The sequence below is a fragment of the Helianthus annuus genome, chromosome 4 (assembly GCF_002127325.2).
Source record: "Helianthus annuus cultivar XRQ/B chromosome 4, HanXRQr2.0-SUNRISE, whole genome shotgun sequence".
Lineage (NCBI taxonomy): Eukaryota > Viridiplantae > Streptophyta > Magnoliopsida > Asterales > Asteraceae > Helianthus > Helianthus annuus.
Window position 1 is genome coordinate 41,097,390 of NC_035436.2, and position 6,048 is coordinate 41,103,437.

Sequence of the window (6,048 nt, forward strand, 5' to 3'; positions counted from 1 at the left end):
GGGTTGGCCGCGATATTATGACTAATCTTTGCACTCATGCCTTGGAAAGGCCGCGAACTATACACACTAAAACTTCGCACACATGCCAGGGTGGCCGCGATACAAATATACATAGTCTAGAATACTTGGGGAAAACCTCCCCTAGTCATCGCACACATGCCTAGAGGGCCGCGATATGAACTAATACGATACATGACTTAACGAACGAACAAAAGGCTTACTTTCCTATTACAATTACTGAACTATACACTGTGAACTCGCTCAACTAGTTGTTGACTCTCTGCTGCATGCCTTGCAGGACCTTAGGTACATATGGAGCTTGCACGGGAGGCACAGTCGTTGTGGGATAAGGATCGTGGATGTTATTCTAAACACTTGAACTTTATTTTGGGTTTTCATATTATGCTTCCGCTACTTAATCAAAGTTTGGTTTGAACATCAATTGTATTGAATTGGGGTTTTGCGAACTATTTAAATTATTATTTGCTATGTTTAATATGGTGGCTTGATCCTGGTCAGTCACGCCTCCAAGCGGTGGTACTCCGCATGTGGATTTTGGGGGTGTGACAGAGTGGTATCAGAGCCATTGGTTATAGTGAACTTGGTTTTAAAAAGGGTAAAAATCTTTTTGATATAAAACCGGACTATAACCTGTACAGTGCTCAACGATCCACAACGACGCTTCACTTCACGTGCAAGGCTCAACACTTTAGGTGGTATGATTTAAGTTTATATTGCCTACTTGCTAGATTACTTTTGCATGATATGCTGTTTATTGTATGTTTATGTAGCATGGTAGCATGCGGTCTATTAACCCTGAGGCGTTCTATATGACACCCGAATGTTTACTTGAAATTTGACAAGTGGTGGTAAATTCTTTTCTGTTCCCTCGTCACCCCACTACGACCATTGTTTAGGTGTTCTAGCTAGTCATACGCTTATCTCGACATGACGTCGCCATCTGACCCTCCGTACATTCGGATTGTATGTCAACATTCACGAAGACCAGACCTGGCTGAAACGAACTCGGGTTTAGTAGGACTGTACCCATGCATCCCTGTTGACGAACCTTATCATCTTCGACGGTCGTCGTCACCAGAAACGAAGCAGTCACAGTTACACGCGTCCGTCGTTTTGCAACTCGAAACCCTACCAACCAAATTTTGTTTTGGACAAGTGATGTACTTCCGCGACCGTGATGCAACGAACTTCTCTTTCGTGTCGTGCCGCCATACACCACTACTGGAAATGCCCCTAGAGAATAGATTAGCTGGTCGAATCCTTCGGTTATTAATGGACCCCTGTTTTCGCTCGATTCTTCGTACGAACCTCATTAATTCCCTGTTTCTTTGATTGGCAACTGATATAACGAAACGCTAACAACGATACCATGATTTCCACCGATCACAAGATTATTCCCCCCACCCCAAGCGTTGTAAGGCATCTATAGATCGAGTTCATCGGAACTCACTTCAAGCCATTGTTTTAGAACAATTTTCGGGACGAAAATTCTTTCAAGTAGGGGATGATGTGACACCCCGCGAAAACGCTCAACACAACTAGCTTATCCAGTGACTGTGTACTAAATTTCGGGACGAAATTTCTTTCAACTTGGGGATGATGTGACAACCCGTAACTTCGAGGTAATAAAAAAAACATTTGTTTCGCCTTTACAAATTAATTATATATTTGTCTAAACTATAGTGTGTAAACGAGTATTCGAACAACATCTATATCATGTTGAACCGACCTGAATCGTATGAACCAACACATATGTCGCGTGTCGATTCAACCCACTTTCGTAGCTCGGAACTTATGAGTCCCAAACCATAACACGACCATTATGTTTCTATATTAGTTGATTAATGGGACAAATAGATTACTTGATGTATGAAAAAAAGGGAAAATATAATAATAGTAAACTACAACATTCACAAAATATTCGAATAACATGAACTGCCATTTTTGTTTTTGAACCACATGATCAGCCCAAACACTAGCCCACTTTCCATTAATTGTTTTGTTGCTTTTGGCCCATGTCTGTCAACAATTCCAAACCGCCTCTAACTCCCTTCAGCCTATTTAATTTACGTTTATATGTTTTATAATATGATAACTTCTCAAAATCTAAACCCTAACCTACACATAATACCCCTACGACCTATCTTCATCTGTTGGCGCTAGTAGCAGCCCAAGAATTCTAGTCTAGCCGATTTCAAGTCATTAGCAACTCCTCTAGTTTATAACCCGGTAAATCATACATTATAGTTATTTCGTTTAAATATGATGTTATGGATGTGGCTGCGATTAATGATATGTATGATTATCTAATGTTATCTAATGTGCTAGTTGTCAAAGATCACATGTATGTAATGTTAAGATCGATTGTGTGTTCATCCAGTTGTTAGGGTTAGTTTCTTTGCGTAATTTGAATGTAAACTTTGTTAGTTCTTACTGAATAGTTGTGTATGATATATTTTATGAACATAATCTGCTGTAAATGATCATTATGGGTCGTTGGGTGCGCTAGGCTTTTGGTTAGGGCGACCGGGTATCGAAAACAGAATCTGTCCAACGAATTCAGCCAACTTCAGTTGGCTGTAACCGCGTTAAAAATTAATGAAATCTGAATTTTCTTGAGTCTATAATGCGTATTTCGAAACACGATTCAAATGGCACTGGAATCATGATTTTTGGACGTCGTTTTCTATTTTAAATAAACTATTTCGTTTCAGCAACGAAAGCTGAGTTTTTCTGCAGAATATATGCTGAATTGCGTAGCCTGTTCCGGGACTTTAAATTATCGAAAATTTACATTTTCAGAGTCTAAAACCAAGTATCCGGAAATCGCTTTCAAACAGAAGTGGTTTCGTATTTTTCGGACAGGTCTAGGTATTTTTAGCGGAATTGTTTGTAAAACTGCTATGAGCTGCCATTTTCTGCAGAAAATGCAGCGAACGTTTTGCGTTATAACTCGGTGTGTGTTTACTGTTTGAATATGAAAATGTTACTGTAGATTCTAGGGATTGGACATGCGATTTTGTTTTTGGTTTCGCGCCAATCGGATACACAGATATTTTTAAATAAATTTTTCGGCAAACGTGATCAGATTACGTCAAATCTGATCATGGTTTGGCGCAAGGTTTTTCACGAAAAATCCGTAAGGAATTTGGTCACCAAATTTTAATACAATGGTCTCTGGTTCGATTGAAACGTTCCGTAATTTTTTGGGAACTATTCGGTGCCCGAACGGTCCCGATTAACGCACCGCAATTTGTCCGAAAATGCACTTAAAAGCTGCAATTTTGTGACAAGATTTATTATGTGATTTGTGATGAATATGTGGTCGCTAATTCGAATAGTGACACTTTGCATGCATGTGTACATATATACATTATAATATTTTATTATATTATAATATTTTACGTGCAACATGTTAGAATACGTGTAGAACTGTGTGTGTTTCTTGAATATGAACCTGACTTGTATGGTTATCGTACTAGGACGTGATTGACCGACCTCGACTGTTAGCTATTTTTTTTAAAGAGTCAAACCGAGCAACCAAAGGTGAGTTCACACAAGCCAAGGCATGGGTTCCCAGGGTGGGAATGGGTTGGATTATTTATTTGTGATTACCTAGCAAATGGAACTTAGTTATATGATCCTCGGGTGAGGAAGGGTTATTGATAAGATACATCTAGACTAATGGTACTAAATTGAACTGATCTTCGCACACACGCTAGGGTTGGCCGCGATATTATGACTAATCTTCGCACACATGCCTTGGAAAGGCCGCAAACTATACACACTAAAACTTCGCACACATGCCAGGGTGGCCGCAATACAAATATACATAGTCTAGAATACTTGGGGAAAACCTCCCCTAGTCATCACACACATGCCTAGAGGGCCGCGATATGAACTAATACGATACATGACTTAACGAACGAACAAAAGGCTTACTTTCCTATTACAATTACTGAACTATACACTGTGAACTCGCTCAACTAGTTGTTGACTCTCTGCTGCATGCCTTGCAGGACCTTAGGTACATATGGAGCTTGCACGGGAGGCACAGTCGTTGTGGGATAAGGATCGTGGATGTTATTCTAAACACTTGAACTTTATTTTGGGTTTTCATATTATGCTTCCGCTACTTAATCAAAGTTTGGTTTGAACATCAATTGTATTGAATTGGGGTTTTGCGAACTACTTAAATTATTATTTGCTATGTTCAATATGGTGGCTTGATCCTGGTCAGTCACGCCTCCAAGCGGTGGTACTCCGCATGTGGATTTTGGGGGTGTGACACAACGCCTTACCGGATGGTGTATGGAAAGGGTTGTCACTTGCCAATGGAGTTAGCGCATCGGGCACATTGGTCAATTAAGACGGTAAACGCGGATTATGACGAGGCAGGAAAGTTGAGAAAGTTGCAATTAAACGAGATAGAGGAGATTCAAGACGAGGCGTATGAATGTGCATCGGCTTGTAAAGACAAACTCAAGAAGGTACATGATTCAAAATTGAGAAAGAAAACATTTGAAGTTGGGCAAAAAGTTTGGTTCTATAACTCAAGACTCAAGATGTTCGCGGGCATACTTAAAAGCAAATGGATGGGCCCGTATGTTGTTCGGCGAGTTGGAAGGTTTGGTGACGTAGACATCCAAGACGAGCAAACACTTAAACAACAAACGGTGAACGGTCACCGGTTGAAACCATACTTGGAAGGAAACGACATCAACAACTTGGAGCTTGACAAAGCGGGTTACATCTTACGCCCGGTTGATGAGGAACAACCGTGAGAGGCCCAGGTGTGGTAGTGTAAATAGTAGCGTTTTGTTTTGTTTTGTTTTGTTTTGTATAGTTTGCATAATTACCGTATTTCCTTGAGATCCGTGTTTGAAACAAGTGTGGGGATATTCGGGTCGCGAATTACTCTAACATTGTGTTGAGGACAACACGGGACTTTCGAGGGGGTAGGGTGATCTTTACAAGTTTTTGAAAAATTTAAAAACATAAAAAAATCGAAAAAACTGAAAAAAAAAATATAAACATGACACTTAAAACAACATTTTTCAGCAATTCAGAATCGCCCAGATGCCACCGTAAATTACGGTAATACCGTAATTTACGGTGGAGGTGAAATACAGTTGGGCTTTACCGGTAGGAACTCACTGTTTTACGGTGAGAATTGACTTCCAAGTTCCACCGTAATTTCGGTAATACCGTAATTTACGGTAATACCGTAATTTACGGTAATACCGTAATTTACGGTAGACCTGGAAAGTCAATCCGTCAGTCCTGTTCAGCGAATATAAAAAAAATATAATAAACAATCAGTTTTCGAGACATAACCCCAGCCACTCATATCCTTCTCACCTTTATCTATTTAACATCAACCATCACTTTCCTTCATCCCTACAAGAATCCCCAACTTTCTTCAACCTTCAATTACTCCTATCTCTTTCAATTCTCAACCAAATCAAGTGAAATTGGAGTCTATCTTGGCTAATTTTTCACAAACTTTTTGATTTTGAGAAGAGATTGGTGAAAAAAAGAAGTTATCGGGTCCGAATTCAAAACCCTAGTCCGAAAATTTTTGGGGGTTTTTGGAGTTATTGTTTCACAAGCATTCTAGCATCTTCAAACCAAGGTATGGAAGCTTATTTGTTATATTTTGATGCTACATTGTGAAGAGTAAGGTCATTTGTTTATACCCACTTGCTTATTTTGACTTGTTACTTGCTATTTGAACATGGTGATGGTTTGTAGATGTAGGATTGATAGTAAAGTTGTGAACTTTTGGGGAATCTCTACATTGTAGAGATACCATACCCGATTTTTGAAAAATTCTTGATGAATTTTTGGTTCACTAACATCTACAACCATGGTGACAAGCAAGTGTGGGGATATTGTGAGAGAGGACTAATGTTTGCATTTGGTTGTGTTGTTTGCTTTATGTGTGTAGGAAAATGGTTAAGACGAAAGAGAAAGCGGGATCTGGTTCGTCTTCATCATCAAAGGGAAAGGGCAAACAACCGGAAC

General features: G+C 39.6%; 1 long non-coding RNA gene across 1 annotated transcript; it reads left to right on the forward strand.

Moving 5' to 3' along the window:
- Nucleotides 1-2,138: 2,138 nt before the first annotated feature.
- LOC118491671 lies at nucleotides 2,139-4,194 on the forward strand. Its single transcript, XR_004891850.1, has 3 exons — nucleotides 2,139-2,250; nucleotides 3,504-3,567; nucleotides 4,041-4,194. It is a non-coding gene; the product is annotated as an uncharacterized LOC118491671 (long non-coding RNA).
- The last annotated feature ends 1,854 nt before the right edge of the window (nucleotides 4,195-6,048 follow it).